This window comes from Myotis lucifugus, unplaced genomic scaffold (assembly GCF_000147115.1).
Source record: "Myotis lucifugus unplaced genomic scaffold, Myoluc2.0 scaffold_1121, whole genome shotgun sequence".
NCBI lineage: Eukaryota > Metazoa > Chordata > Mammalia > Chiroptera > Vespertilionidae > Myotis > Myotis lucifugus.
Genome location: NW_005872169.1, coordinates 49,892 through 66,648, shown reverse-complemented (window position 1 = coordinate 66,648; position 16,757 = coordinate 49,892). Strand labels below are relative to the sequence as shown.

Below are 16,757 nucleotides of genomic sequence, written 5' to 3'. Positions count from 1 at the left end.
CGCGCACGCAGCCAGCCCCCGCCCCGCGCACACCGCCCCGCCCCGTCCACGCTTCCCGGCCCCACCCCGCCCTCCCCAGCGCCCCCTCCGCGACCTGGGGAAGCGCTGAGATCCGTCTGAGTTCAACCCCCGGCCCCCTCATCCCCGGACCCCGTTCCCCGGACCTCTCCTCTGGCGGTCGGCAGCCCCCTGAGCGGGCTGAGGAGAAGGCGGCCAGGTCGCAGGTGCCTCAGTCTCTCCTCGCTCTTGGGCCTGGCAGCTATTTTCTCTAAGGTTTCAGGGGGAGCGCTGAAAATTCGGGTGTCTTCCCAAACACGACCTTGTCACCCACCTCTGACCATTCTGTGGGAAGAAAAAAACAAAAGAAAAGCATGCACACCTTTTTTTAACTGGCTGCCTGATTTTCTGTACACCTGCTCTAATTGATTATTGATGGTATATAGACATTTATGAATTAGGCCAAATTATAGGATTTGACCCCTGTTACAATGGCTTTCTGGGTCACCCTGCCCAGGCTTTTGGTGCACCCATGCTTCTTATAGGTTCTTCATTCTGCACTTACAGGAATCTATTGGTAAAGTCACAGTATTGCCACCAGTGTGGGGTGCTTCCTGCTCTGTGATGTGTTTTCACATCCTAGCTCTAAGACAACTTGAAAGTTAAATAACGATATTCATAAGACTGTCTTTAGGGAGAATAATCACATAAGGCTGATATTTCTTCTAACACTGAAATCATGTGTTAGATTTTAGAGGGGAAAAAACAAAAACGTTGAAAGCTCACTTTCCAAGAGAACCTGCCTGTTGGATATGTTGCAGAGCCCTTCTCAGGTGCCTCCTCTAAGCTTATGTCCACTTGTAACCTTTGAGAGGAAGGCCTCTGCTCTTCCCGGTGACATCATCCCTGGGCCCAGTGATGGGGTCCACCTGTGAGAGACCAGGAATAATTCTCTAAAGTTGGTAAGTTAGATTTTCATCTTGCTATACAGTCAAGTTCCTCAATTACAAAAAAGACTACAAACCTAAATGATAGGAGAAAACACTATATTTAAATGGCATCTCTTACTTTCTGTTCATGTCATGTGATCCTTCCTGAACAATCAACACTGGGTGTTTTGTTCCCCTGTGATTGTTGGTGGTGGTTGTTTTTGACACATGATTCAAATGAAACATCCATTTTCACCTTGGGATGTGAGGTTGTAACATAAAACACATGTTTGCAGCGTTTCTACTTTAAAAAGTAAGATCAACCTTTTTTTAAAGCAAGCAAGAAGTTATTAAGCACAGCAAAAATATACTTAGGACAGTGAGACAAGGAAGGGCATAGAAGAAGTAGCAGGACACCCTAGGCAGGGCTGCCGTGGCTCACTGGGAAGTCAGAGAAAGGGAGGAAAAGGTGGCCTTGGAGACAGATTCAGGGGCTTAGCCTAGGACAAGCTGCCCCTGCCCATTGCTCCCCTGGTTGCAAGTCTCATGGGGTCCCTTAAAGGTTAGAGGGGGGGTCCCTTAAAGGTGCGTAGGGGAAGAGTGAGGGGAGGGAGAGTGCCAAGATCAACTTTTTAAAACCATTTTAAAAAGACTCCTCCCCTCAAGACTTGTTGGAAGCCCCAGAGGGTGAAGTCCACATCATGTTCCATGGACTAGAAGGACCTAGCCTGCTTCAGTCTGTCCCATCCATCTCCTTTCCAGCCCTAGGTCAGACACCCAAACTTTTCAATCACACTCAAGTAGCAAGTATATCAAAATCACTGCAGTACTTCCCCGGGTGCAGGTAGGAATAATGCACAGGCTTTAAGCTATAGGACCTTATTGGTTACTGAAAGGCAAATCAACTGACAGTCGCCATAGTGTGTGTTAAAGACCAGAACAAAACAGAATCATGGGTTCCCAGATGTTTGCTCTTCCTGAAGTTGAGTGTGGGGTGTATTTTCATTCCTGAGCACTGTGGTACTTTAGTGTCCTTTTATCTGTGCTCTTTCCTCTGCTGGAAGTGTCCTTCCCCTACTTCCACTTCTGTTAAAAATCTGGCTAATTTCTCAAACTACAGCTCAAATGTCAACCATAAACCTTTTCCAATTCACTCTGGGTCCTCTTAGCGGTCTGTTCATAGCTCTGTTAAAGCTGCTATAACGATATTTACATGACTGTCCACCAAACAAGGGAGGAGGCTCATAAGAGTGATATCTAGCACCATGTGGGGGGTGGAGGGTGGGGACATAGGACCTCCTTAAAAATGTCTGTTGATTTAACCAATGAGAAAGGCAAGACATTATCTTAGGAAAAGCCTAAATTTCAGCTAATATATGGGAACATCCTTTTCTTTTTTTAAAGGAAATTTTAATAATGCCTCTTTTTTAAAAAATATTTTTATTGATTTTAGAGAGGATGGGAGAGGGAAAGAGAAATAGAAACATCAATGATGAGAGGGAATCATTGATCAGCTGCCTCCTGTATGCCCCACACTGAGGATCATGCCTGCAACCCAGGCATGTGCTCTGACCAGGAGTCAAACCTTCACCTCCTGGTTCATAGGTGGACACTCAGCCACTGAGCCATGCTTTTCTTTTCTTTGTTGTGAAAAAAAAAATCTTTATCCATGGTTTATTTCCCATTATTGAAAATTACCTTACTTGTATGTTAGCAAACTCATTTGCTATGCTCACATTTTATTTCTAATGGTGTAGAACTATTCATTTACCCATGAATTAAATACTCAGCAAGTCCCTACTCTACCTCGGAGGACTGTACTAAGTTCTGGGGAGATGCACAGCACAGACAAGTGAGTGTTGGGGTCCAGCCCCAGCAGGTCCAGGGGTTCCCCAAGGTGTGGACGGAGTCGGCAAAGAAGGAATGACACGGAGACAGCGATCAGTTGACCAGCAGCCTAGCCAGGATCTCTAGCCAAGTTCTGTGTTTTATTGTCTTGTTATATCTGTATTTATACCAGTTGATTTTAATCCTGTCAATTTCTATTCCAAAGGTTAGGGCGTTTCTTATCTCCATTCCAGGGAATAAAGATTATGTAGCTTAAGGGTGATTGTTCATAGTTAAAGTGATTAACTACCTGCCTGGCATTTAGTTAAGGGGTTTTATTCCCTCCCTAACTTCAGGGAAAAATCCCTACCTGGGGAAACAACCTTTCTCAGAGAGGTGACCTTGGTTAAAACACATAGCGCCAAGAAGGTGAGCAAACATATTAAGAACAGTATGCCATATACGCCAGGTCCCTTGAAACAATATGCTGTGCAGATGTTTCTTCCCTGCAGCGACTGTGTCAAGCAGCAAGGATGGACCGGCTTCTGGCAAATTGCCCCCCCCCTTTTTTTTAAAAAAAAAGATGGAAAAATCAGCTCAGAAAGGACAATTACTTCTTTAATAGATCAGTTTTTGACATAATAACTCACATCAATTTTAAATACTATCACATAAAGCATGGTGGAGAAAAGAAATTTTGCTTCATAATTAGAAACTCACACTAAAACTTGCCAAGAACAAAAACAAACCAAAGAAAAAAGCCATTTTGAAAATAAATACAGTCCATGCCAAAGTAGTATAAAATGAAGCCAGAAGTCTTCAAAAAGAAAACACTTTTCTTGCCAATATTTTTTTATTTTTTAATGTTTTCTGAAATTGGAGACTTGCAAATTCAAGGGTTACTGAGCTGTTCTGATTTGGCTCCTTTGGTATCTGTTTTTTCACCACTATTATCCTTGGATTTATCTTCTTCCTTAACATCAGCTTTTTTGTCTTCTGTTTCCTTCTTGTCTTCCTCAATTCTAGCTTTCTTTGCTCCTTTCTTATGATCAGCCACATTTCTACGACCTCCTTCTCCTTCATCCTCTGAATCTGAGAATTCTTCATCACAAGCTATCCGTTTGTCTGATGCTCAAATAGAAATTCTCTTGTCTGAGTCTTCTCCATCTTCATCTCCACTGTCTTCATGAACAGCATCTTCTGGAATAGCTTGCATTTGGACACCAGGTGCATGAGGCAACATGCGTAAATTTTCAAATAAACGCTGTTTTATCTTTTCCATATATTCTGGAGTGTTCTGGTTTGTCATATTTGAGGGACTAATATGCAGTTTGAAGTCTGGTCCAAAATACTCAAAGTAATCATTAGATGGCAATTCATTAGGAATCTCACAATCAAGGGCAACTGCAGTCTCATATGTCCAACAGCGAGCAACGTTACGAATTGTGTATCCACCTCCCCCAAGCATCAGTAATGGTAAATTGAAAGTCTTTACAACTTCTACACATTTAGCATGACCTTTGACTGTCAGATTGAAGCAACCAAGTCTATCACCAGATAGCGAGTCTGCACCACACTGTAGCACCACAGCACTAGGTTGATACATCTCCATCACTTTTGAGATGACAGGCTTAAATATTTGCCCATAAGATTCATCATCTATACCATCTCTCATTGGAAAATTGACAGCATAGTATTTGCCTTTTCCTGCACCAATATCCCTCAAGTCTCCTGTTCCAGGAAAGTATTCCCTGTATTTATGGAATGATACAGTCATGACACGATCTGTTGTATAAAAAGCTTCTTCAACACCATCACCGTGATGGATATCAATGTCAATATATAAGACTCTCTGGTGATACTTTAGTAATTCAAGGATGGCAAGCACAATATCATTAACATAACAGAATCCTGATGCTTCTGATTTCTTAGCATGATGTAATCCTCCAGCCCAATTAACAGCCACATCGGTTTGTTGTCGGTTTAACTTCACAGCTCCAGCAACTGAGCCTCCAGTTGACATCAAACACTGGACAATCTTCTCCAACATTAAATCTCTTATACTCAGACATGTTATCTGGTCTTATTGAACGTAGAAATTTGATGTATTCATCACTGTGGTATTTTGTCATTTCTTCAGCAGTGGCTTTATGGGGCCTATATATTTCCATTTTTCTATATAAGCCATAATTTAGCAGCAAGTTATGGGTCATGCGGATTCTATGAGGTTTCATAGGATGGCCTTGTCCATAGTAATAGTTTCCAATATCGCCATCGTAGTAGTAGCAGACTTTCTTTTTGCCCCCTCCCTGACTGTACGCCATGGGCTCCCCGGCCGGCCGCCGCCTCCGGGCTCCTCCTCCTGCTGCTGCCTCTGCCGCTGCCCCGGCTCCACGGGGAGAGAAAAGCACTGATGCTTAAGTGGGGGCGGCCGCCTCTTGGGGGAGGACTGGCCCGAGGGAGGAGAGGGTGCCAGAAGGGCTCCTTATGGCACAAGAGCGCGGAGCGGGGGAGGCCGCGGCGCCAACTCGCGACACTGAGGAGGGGGACTTACCTAAGGGTCCCTGTTCAGGCACCAGATGTTGAAGTCCAACCCCAGCAGGTCCAGGGGTCCCCAAAGGTGTGGACGGAGTCGGCAAAGAAGGAATGACACGGAGACAGCCTTCAGTTGATCAGCAGCCTAGCCAGGATCTCTAGCCAAGTTCTGTGTTTTGTTGTCTTGTGATATCTGTATTTATACCAGTTGATTTTAATCCTGTCAATTTCTATTCCAAAGGTTAGGGTGTTTCTTATCTCCATTCCAGGGAGTAAAGATTATGTAGCTTAAGGGTGATTGTTCATAGTTAAAGTGATTAACTACCCGCCTGGCATTTAGTTAAGGGGTTTTATTCCCTCCCTAACTTCAGGGAAAAATCCCTACCTGGGGAAAAAACCTTCTCAGAGGTGACCTTGGTTAAAACATATAGCACCAAGAAGGTGAGCAAACATATTAAGAACAGTATGCCATATATGCCAGGTCCCTTGAAACATATGCTGTGCAGATGTTTCTTCCCTGCAGCGACTGTGTCAAGCAGCAAGGATGGACCAGCTTCCAGCGGTTGAGCAGTGGGGTAAAAGAAAATATGGTGTCAAAAATTCTGCTATAGGGAGCCCCGGGGAGCAAGCCCACGGCGGGGGCTGTACCCCGCTTGGGGGAGGAATCCGAGAAGGTGATAACTTCCCCAAGCCCAGAGGGACAGGATTTTTGTCCCATCCAGGGGCGGGGGGGGGGGGGGGGGGCTGCCAGCAAACCTCCCAGCAGGGAGGGAGAGACCAATCCTGGTCAGAGAACAGAAATGTTTGAACTCGGCAAAGCATAAAGCCAAGTTAATGAGGAGGAAGTGGGCACAGGAGGCCAGAGGGGTAAGCAAGGCAAGAACCCCAAGGTCTTGTGAGCCACTTAAAATGTTTGAATTTGATAGTCAAGATTTTATATAATTAAAAAATATATTTTATGATGAGGCAAGATGGGGTTTATAAAAGGTTTTAAGCTCTGGAGGCTCTCTGGCCCCCAAAAGCCACGAAAATAGAAATAGAATAAGGAACTGGCTTAGTCAGATAGAAACATCAAAATGGATAATGACAGTAATACATTAGAACACATTGGAAAAAAAGAGTGCATGAGTTTATACTAAGAATATAAATAAAAGGGTAAATGACATGAGTATAAGTTATCAACATTTCTATTTCTATTTTCTATTGTATGTTTTTATTGACTTTAGAGAAAGAGAGAGGGAGAGAGAGATAAAAACATCAATGATGAGGGAAAATCATTGATTGGTTGCCTCCTGCATGCCCCCCAACTGGAGACGGAGCCCGCAATCCAGGTATGTATCCTGACCGAGAATCGAACCTCCTGGTTCATAGATCTACTTTCAACCACTGAGCCACCCCGGTTGGGCGTCATTTCCATTTTATACATAAGGAAACTGAACATCAGAGACATAAAACAATCTGCCCAAAATTCCCTTGCTAGTGAGTAGAAAGCCAGACTAGAACTCCAGATTGAGTGTGTTTCCCACCACACCATAATGTGTTCCATGTTCTGTCAGTGGAATGGAAGTCTGTTTGGGGAAACTTCACATTTCATTCAGTGGAAATGTTTTTTGCTATACCTTGCTTAACATAGCAAAGTGGAAGACAAATAGCTTTCTATATAAAGACTAATCCAGACTTAATCTATTGCTCTCTTATAAAATACAGTCAGACTGTGACATATGTGCCCAGAAAAGAACAGCTTTAATTCCTCCTGAAGACATTAGAGTGTTGTATAGGTCCAGCTCTGGTTATATAACATTTGTGAATGAAGATATGAGTTATTTTAAGTCTACTTGAAATTAGAATTCTTTTAGTCTTGAAGTCTTGATCCTATCACCATATCCTAGTATGTTTGCTGAAATGCAGGTGGATGTGGCTCTTCTTGATATGCTTCCATACCACTCCTCCCCCCAAAACAGGACTATTCCGTGAATACCTATAAAGAACCTGTTCTGATCTTAAGCATGATGTTATTTGTTAAGGGGTATACAACAAAGTGCTTATTTTTGTAAGTATACAAAAGAAATGCTATGTATGATATAGGCTGTGTTCTCAAGGATATTACAAAGTTTGGGGGGAGATGAGACATTTATGAACAAGACAATGTATAGCAAGATACTAAATCACGCCGAAACCGGTTTGGCTCAGTGGATAGAGCGTCGGCCTGCGAACTGAAAGGTCCCAGGTTCGATTCCGGTCAAGGGCATGTACCTGGGTTGCGGGCACTTCCCCAGTGGGGGATGTGCAGGAGGCAGCTGATCGATGTTTCTCTCTCATCAATGTTTCTAACTCTCTATCTCTCTCTCCCTTCCTCTCTGTAAAAAATCAATAAAATATATTTTTAAAAAAAAGATACTAAATCAGAAGACAAAATGTGTTATTCTAAAAATAAGTGCTATAGACACCAAGGGTAGGGAGGAGACTTAGCTTGCAGTGTTGGGACTTCAAGGACTGATGTGTTTCTGGGCCAGAAAGACAGCATAAGTTTGATGTGTATGGAGTACAGTCTGAAAACTGGAGTGTAGATCAAAGAATGCATAATGAGGAAGCAGTGAGAGGCAATGTGAGAAATGAGAAATTCCGGATAGTCCCAGGTTGTAACTGTCAGCACCAGACCAAGGAGTTTTGACTGCATCCTGAAGGCAATTGGAAGACTTTGAAAAGACAAACTTTCAAAGTTTCACTTACAAGTTGTTGAGTTTAGGTGACAACTAGAGGTCAATCTAAATAATACAGAGAAAGTATTGAATGTTGGGTGGAAAGTTGGGCCTTAATATCTTGACTGGACAAAATCATTGGCTCAAGCCTAGCTGGTGTGCGCTCAACCACTGGAACCAAAAGATCACCAGTTTGATTCCCAGTCAGGCACATGCCCGGTTGTGGGCTTGAACTCCGTGCAGGCAGGAGGCAACCAATCAATGATTTTCCTCTCTCATCAATGTTTCTGTCTCTCTATCCCTCTCCCTTCCTCTCTCTCTAAAAATCAGTAAAAAATACATATACATTTTTAAAAAATCGTTGGGTTGGATGGTGAGGTTATTGGTGGCAGAGAATTAGAACCCTGATTCTTTATGGTGAAAGGAGCTCAGACCCCGGACTTTTGGGTCAGTTCATTTGCTGAAAATGAGGTTAACTAGCAGGTTGGAGAAGTGATGGGGTCTGTAAAAAGTTGTGAGGAATGTGCTTGGGAGAAAATGAATGTTGAAGATGTCCTCTTTACTACTAAGTCACTTTTACAGATTTTAGGAACTTAGCCTGTTTTTCTCTCCTGTCCAAGGTTGTTACATATCTTATTGATGGAACTCTTTCTCCTGCCCCCACCTGAGAATAGAGGAACAGAGAGAGCCCCATTTCCCCATGACCTTGCTATTACTTTTAAGTGATTGCAGTTCCAGTTGGTGTTATAGTAATCCAGTGTTGCATGATACCTATTTTTGCCTTACTTTATACTCCTTATGTTAACTACTGTGTTTGAGCACCTTCACATATGTTTCTTAGCCATATCTATTTTCCCTTGGCTAGTTTAGATCCAGATTTATTACGAGAAGTATCTGTTGGAGACAGCTTAGAAATGGAATGGAGTGTAATTATGTTAAAGAAAATAGGAGGGTATAGAAGAGGAAACTGGGAGACAAAGGTAGAGAAGAGGAGAAGACTTCTCAGATCAAACTTCTAGACCCTCCTAGGAGCCTGACCCCTTCATTTTTCCAGGATCAGATTCCATAGGCATCACCCCCAACACCTTTTATTCTCTCTGAACCAGATCCATTTCCCTAGGTCCCAATTCCTTCCAAATAATTTATTTAACAAGGTCTTGTTTCTCAAACATCATATTTGTACACACTTAAACCAGAGGTCAAAAAGAGACTTTGCCCCTAACCGGTTTGGCTCAGTGGATAGAGCATCAGCCTGTGGACTGAAGGGTCCCAGGTTCGATTCTGGTCAAGGGCATGTACCTTGGTTGCAGGCACATCCCCAGTAGGGAGTGTGCAGGAAGCAGCTGATCAATGTTTCTCTCTCATCGATGTTTCTGACTTTCTGTTCCTCTCCCTTCCTCTCTGTAAAAAAATTAATAAAATCTATTTTTTTAAAAAGAGAGAGACTTTGTCCTGGTAGTTAATTTTCTTTCAGATGGAACCATCTCTACTAAGTGTAGAAGGTAGTGTGTTAGCAAATCTATAGTGGGAGTATTACTAATATTCAGCTTTGAGTGAGTCATCATAAATGATCATCACAAATATGGGAAGTTCTTTTAATTTCATGATCTAATGACATTTTGGAACCATGGTCCCCTGTCTTTGGTTGTCACATTGAGGGAAGCCAGCTGACATGGCATAAGGACATCCCAGCAGCTCTAGAGGTACCTGTGGGAGAACTGAGACTCCTGCCAAAGGCCATAGAGGCTCCCTGGGAAGTGGGTTTTCCAGCTCCAGCGAAGCCTTCAGATGAGATCACACACAGCCTAAGCTGCTTCTTTTTTTTTTTTTTTTTAATATATTTTATTGATTTTTTTACAGAGAAGAAGGGAGAGAGATAGAGAGTTAGAAACATCGATGAGAGAGAAACATCGATCAGCTGCCTCCTGCACATCTCCTACTGGGGATGTGCTCGCAACCCAGGTACATGCCCTTGACCAGAATCGAACCTGGGACCTTTCAGTCCGCAGGCCGACGCTCTATCCACTGAGCTAAACCGGTTTCGGCCCAAGCTGCTTCTTGACTCAGCCGTGCATGAGAGCTAACCAGGAGTTGCCTCCTGCGCACCCCCCAACTGGGGATAGAGCCCACAATCCATGTATGTGTCCTGACTGCTTTTTGAAATGGTCAGCTGGACCTTTGGTTGTGGTGTATTATTCTGAGGCTTGGGCTCAGCCAGCCTCCCTCCTGTAACTCATCTGTGAGATGCATGTTGGTACCTTTTCCCAGGAGAGCATTTTGAACATACTAGTACATGAGAATGTGAATCAGAAGCTAGTTTTCAGCCTTAATTCTAAATGAGAGTGATTTCTGTCAAGTGTTCTTCTTAATGAGAGTTGATTGGTTGAGCTAAGATTGACATTATCTAATAAAAGAGTAATATGTAAATTAACCATCACTCCACGACAAAGATGGAGGCGCCCATAGTGACTGGGGCGGGATGCTGGCTACGTCGCCCCAGGGACTCGAGCACAGCATCCGAGCCCCAGCCGCGTGGAGGGAGGGGAGAGGAGGAGCCTTGGGCTGGAGGCTGGGGCGACACAAGCCCAGCATCCCCGCCCCAGCCGCGTGGGGGGAGGGGAGGGACCTCAGGCCGGAGGCCAGGCCCAGGGATGCTGGCATCGTTGCAGGCCAGGCTGAGGGACACCCCCCCCCCCCGGGCCCGAATTTCGGGTTGAGGGACACCCCCCCCCCCCCCCGGGGAAAATTTTGGGGGGTCGTCCATCGGGCCTCTAGAAGAATATAATATTTCTTTTTTTCCTTCACACAGTTGTTGCAGGAGAAGTGGAAGTGAGGGTGATAGATATTGAGAATTGGTACATAAGATGCTGTAGGAAATCAGGAAAGCAATGGGAGAGCAACACCATTTGTGTAGAAATTGTAGTTGTTTCTGATCTTCTTGCCAACCTGTAAGCCCCATGATTCCAGGGACTCTGTTATCTCTAGCACCTGCAAATGCTTAGCATCTCAACTTCCATGCCCTGAGGAATGTGTGTGGCTGGGTCCTAGGAAAACTTGACTCTGCAACATTCCTGCTGAAGGAGGAAAGCATCCTGAGTAGGAGAGTAGAGTGCAGAGAGGAAAGAGGAAATATGGGGTGAGAAGACATGCACAAGCTGACTCCAATGCCTCAGAAAACAAGGAAGAATGTTAATAGCATGACAAAAATCAGTCTTACTGGCACATAATGGGTGTAAATTAGAAAAATATGAACCAAAAGGACAGGAATTCTGAAGTTCAACTTCTCCACCAACACGATTGCCTTTCTTTAGGATTATCAATAAGCTTCTGCACATTGGGAACTCTAATTATTCACACACTTAACACCATGTCGCTAAAGACTAAAACTTCCAAATTCACCTGAAGATGGGCATATGTATTGATCAATGGTTGTCTCACTGCAAGTAGGGAAATCTAGCCCAGCTGGCATGGATCTCTCTCATCATTGATGTTTCTATCTATCTCTCCCTCTCCTTTCCTTTCTGAAATCAATAAAAATATATAGTTTTTTTAAAGTAGGGAAATCTAAATAGTCTAATTAATACAATTGCATCAGTTTGTCCATCACACTTCCTTTGGTAGGTGGTTGTTTAGTTTTCACAACAAAGGGAATGTGGAAATCTTGTTCAGCATCATCAGCCTAAGGTTACAATCCTTAGAAAACATTGGGAGGGGACATGGGCCTTGGAGTGAGCAGATTTGGATTCGAACCTCAACTTCCACACTAGCCCCCTCCCGGTCTGATGGACCCGTGCCTGTCATTTATGTTGAGGGGTGGAGGAGAAACAAGTTTCCCTTCCTGCCAACACTGTTGCTTTGGATTTTTATTCCTGGCCTCTAGAGTGGTGCTGACCCTGCCCTGCCCCGTCCCTGGAGTTGGCCTACTGGGCATGGCTGACCCTGCACCTGTCCCTGTGTCTCATCTTGAAGTGCTTCTGGTGCTCTTTAATTTCTTATTAAAATCAGTCCATAAACAGTTTGTTAAAAGCTAGTGTCTGAATTTATCTTCTCTTCTGCAATCTCTGATCTGCCCTTAGTCCCATCCAATGTATGTTTTATCTCAGACATTGTAGTTTGTAATGTTAACGTAAAAAAAACATTGAAACCTGTAAAGAACTTTTGTGAGTTTATTTGAGCCAAACTGTCGACATATGCCGGGAAGCAGAACCTCAACAAATTGAGATAATGCTCAGGAGATTGGCGGGTTACATCTGTATTTATACATTGCAATCAAAGGAAAGGGATGTAGGTGGGTTACGTGAAATCCATTGGTGATAGACTAGAGAGGTGGGAGAAAGCAAAGTGGGGAAACCCCTGGGATTGGATAAAAAGCAAAATGATGGACACATACTTAGGTGGGTGCAGGAACAATTAACATGATAATGAAGGAATTTGTGCTATCTGTCCTGGTGCCCAGCACATTAGGTTGTACCCCAAGGGGTCCAGAAAAAGGGAAGTTACAAGTTACCTAGACATTTCAAAGGGTATGTTATTATAGATGCAAAAAGACAGATAGACTCAGTTAAGGTAAAGGTTGACCTTGTCAGTGAAGATGTAACTACCCACCATAACTGCTTTTAGTTAAAGTTTAATTTCAGTAACCATCCTTTGTGGTTACTTTAGGTCTCTGAGTTTGCAAGACTGCCATGCAGGCCTCCCCTGAGCTTGTCAGGTTAGCATGTGGCCCCTTTTGTCCATAGGTTAAAATGTGTCTAATTTTCTGTGTGATATAATTTACCAATATATCTGGGTGCCATAACAAATACCAGAGAGTGGATAGTTTAAATAAAAGAATTATTTAAACTAGAGGCTAGAAGTCTAAGATCAAGGTTCCAAGCAGATTCGGTTTCTGGTGAGATCCTCTTTGTGGCTTGCAGTCAGTTGCCTTCTGTCTGTGTCATCACTTGGCCTTTCCTTGGTTTGTTTGCATCTTAATTGACCATTCCCACTGAGCTTCTCTCTAGCCTTAGGCTCAAAGGCCTTAAGGTCTGAACCATCTCTGCCCTTCCTGAGGGGAGATATGGCCTGCTTGAGCTTCTCAGGAGCGAAACAGTGTGTGTAGAACCCCTGGAGAATGTTGCACAGTTGGAGCTCAGTGGTTTAAATGGCTTGGAAATGGGGTGACACAGGCGTTTTCAGTAGCTATTGAGCCTTCCTGGGAAAAGTGGGAAAAGGTCTATTACTCCTGTGGTAAAGCAGTAGGTTGGAAAATGGCTGCTTGGGGTAAAAATTCCCTCAATTTGTTGAATCAAAAGATCGAAGTAGAAACTATACTAAGACCAAAGAGAGCAGATGTATAGACAAAAATAAATTTTAAAAACACCCTCAAAAATATTATCTTTTTTTTTTTAATAAAAGCATTCTGGGATGAAGACTTGGGTCAAAGCTACTGAAAATAAGAACTGCCATAACTTTGACTAAATAGTTTTATCTATTGAGCTCCAGAAGTAAACCTTCTCCAGGGTGAAAAGAAGCAACAGCCCGCATTTCATCACAAAACTGGTAGACCTTCCCAAAAAACAAACAAACAAATGAAAAAAAAAATACACATTCTGTTCTGCTTCTTTCAGGTATGGAAAAAATATGACTCAGTTAGATCCAGTAGTACAATCCACTGAGCAACCCCACCAGAGGTGCTGTGGATTTTCTGGGCAGTGAGTGACGTACACATTCCATCAGAGGATATCAGAGGATATCAGCCCTGTCACAGTGTAACAGTGGAACTGTTAGGGTCGCCGAAGGAGGTATGTATGAGGCCAAAAGGAGTAAAGAATTATTAAATTATTAGGTCATCTGGAAAACCAGATGGGCTGAGCCCCAAAATGGCGCCAGCACCCAGAGACAGGGAGTCCAGAGATATTAAAGGACTCTAGGCGGCTTTTTCGGCAGGGAATTCTATGGGCAGGTCTGGATCCTGGGCAAGTCCAGAGGGGAAAGTTACTGGTCTTTGCAAATAGAATGTATCTAAGCAACAGGGAATGTCGGTTGTGAAATGATCAGTTTCCCAGGGGAGGGGATATCCATTTGATTATTTGATCAGACCTACCAGGAACGAGGGAAGCAAGTTTTTAACTTGTTAGAACCCAGAAGGAGATACTCTGTGGCCCTGGAAGAGGAGGTTAAGAAGTCTCAGATTTTCTTGATTGACTAATGAATATTTGTTTCTTCTTTAAATTGTAAAAGCTCCCCAGATCATTAAATTAATTATACAGTTTCTGAAAATTAATAAACCAGCCCTGGCCTGTGTGACTCAGTTGGTTAGAGCATCATCCCTGCACCTACAAAGGGTCATGGGTTCGATTCCTGGTAGGAGCGGGGTACATACAGGAGGCAATGTCTCTCTCTCACATCTATGTATCTCTCTCTCTCTCTTCCCCTCTCCCTTTCTCTCTCATAATCTGAAAAACATATCCTCGGCTAAAGATTAAAAAAAACAAATAAACCAAACCAAGTGGTTTAAAACTTGATATGGTTAAACTCCTGGCAGTGTGAGAGTGGACTTGAGTAGGACCAGACACATCACCAGGGCAAGGACCATCCGGCACATGGTTTCAACAGGCAGTTCTCTCCTCTGCACATGCGGTGCACAATAATACAGTGTGGAAAACATGCCTCCAAACACAGAAGGCAAACTACCTTTTTGAAAATTGATTTTAGAGAGAGAGGGAAACATGGATGTGAGAAAGAAACATCGATCCGTTGCTTCCCATACACACCCCAACCAGGGATCAAATCCACAACCTAGGTACGTGCCCTGATTGGGAATCAAACCCAAAACCTTTTGGTGTATGGGACAGTGCTCCAACCCAATGAGCCACCCCACCAGGGCTGCCTTGTTTTTTAATTAAACTTTTAATTTTGAGGTAATTATACCTTCATATGCATTGATGAAAAATAATACATAGGGCCACAGGTGCCCTCTCCCCTTTTTCCCAGTCATGGCATTGTGCACAATGGTAGTGCAACATCACAACCAGAACACTGCTCTCCCTTCTCCCCCAGCACACAATGGGTTCCTGACGTTCTTATGGCAGGGGAGCACATCCCTACGCCCACGTAGTTTATGGCCATGTTGGACTCTACACATGGACTAGTTGACTTTAATTCACATGGATGCTCTCAATAAACTTTGGTTCCGCTAAAAAGCAAACAAACAAAAACAACCAGGACACTGACACTAATACATTCATGATATGGAACACCCACTTCTGCCTTATTCCTGGCAACCACTAATCTGTTTACCCTTTCTGATTGTCATTTCAGGAATGTTCTATAAATGAAATCATAGAGTATGTAACCTTTTGGCTTTGGCTTCTTTCCCTCAGCATAATTCTCTGAAGAGTCACTCAGGTTGTGCTTGCATATTGACATTTTGTTCCTTTTTATTGCAGAGTGCTGTTCTGTGGTGTGGATGGACCACAGCTTAGCCATTCCCTGGTGGAAGACATCTGGTTTGTTTCCACTGTTTACAAGTAAAGCTGCTATGAGCATTTGTGTACAGGATTTTGTGTGAACATAAGTCTTCAAGGAAGTACAATTACTGCCCAGGCAGCATGGCTCAGTGGTTGAGCATCGACCTATGAACCGGGAGATCACAGTTCAATTCCCGGTCAAAACACATGCCCAGGTTGTGGGTTCAGTCCCCAGTGGACGGCGTGCAGGAAGCAGCCCATCAATGATTCTCTCTCATCATTAATGTTTCTATCTCTCCCTCTCCCTTCCTCTCTGAAATAAAAAAATCCTATATAATAAAGAGGTAATATGCAAATTGACCCTCATGCCATCATGCTATCACAAGATGGCTGCCCTGCCCAGCCCCTCCCCCGACCCTACCCCTGATCAGCCTCTCTCACCCCAATTGAGGGTGGGGGGTTGGCTAGCACAGCCCCTCACCCAGGCAGACCACAGCCCCACACTTTCCTGAGGCTGGGGGTACCCCAGACAGGCTGCAGGCACGGTGTTGGTCAGAGGTAAAGGTCCTGGCTGTCCCTGGCCTAGAGAGTCCAGAAAACCTCAGCAGTGATGAAAGACCAAGACCAAGTGGAAAGGTCCCTGCTGACGTTTATAACTCAAAATACCAGGAGGAGGTGGAGCATCTTAAACCTGCAACCCTGGTGTCTGCACACCAAGCCTGGGGGCACAACATGCTGGTGGTGCCTGTAGGTGAAAGGAGGAGAGCAGGGAGCTGGGTGCAGAGCTGGGAGGGGCCTAGAGTCTTCGGGAGCAGCCTGCCTGCCGAGGTTGCTGTGACCTGCACGTTCAGGCTTGGTCAAAGCCCCTGGTCAGCTCTGCCGCTTGCCTTCCAGGGTGGCTAGCCCTGAGCTGGCTGGCGTTGCACTCAGAGAAGCAGCTGTCACTGGGCTCAGTTAAATAAGAGAAATCAAAGAGCCGAGAGTAAATATCCTCCCAGTCCCTTCCTACCCCCTGGGTGGGGAGGGCTGGGAATGGGGGTAATGGAAAATGGCTGCTGCTTTGCATTTTATAATGAAAAGACTCCTGCTATGTAGAGGGGAGAGCTGATTCATTTCCAGCAGCACGCTCCTGGGCGTGTTCCCTGCCCCAGCCCTGAAGCCTGACAGCACCTAGTAAAGGTGTGTCCACACAGCCACATTGGCCTGGCTCCTGGAACATTGGGAGCAAGTTTGAGCTGCATTGATTAAAAAAAAAAAAAAAAAAAGGTAAAGATTGAAAAACACCTCTTTGTACTCAAATGGCACTATAAAATGCAGAT

General features: G+C 44.1%; 1 long non-coding RNA gene and 1 pseudogene across 1 annotated transcript; one reads left to right on the top strand and one right to left on the bottom strand.

Moving 5' to 3' along the window:
• Positions 1–96: 96 nt before the first annotated feature.
• LOC106695339 lies at positions 97–15,682 on the top strand. Its single transcript, XR_001346444.2, has 4 exons — positions 97–224; positions 819–959; positions 13,597–13,770; positions 15,418–15,682. It is a non-coding gene; the product is annotated as an uncharacterized LOC106695339 (long non-coding RNA).
• LOC102422561 lies at positions 3,342–5,119 on the bottom strand (annotated as a pseudogene).
• Positions 15,683–16,757: the final 1,075 nt, after the last annotated feature.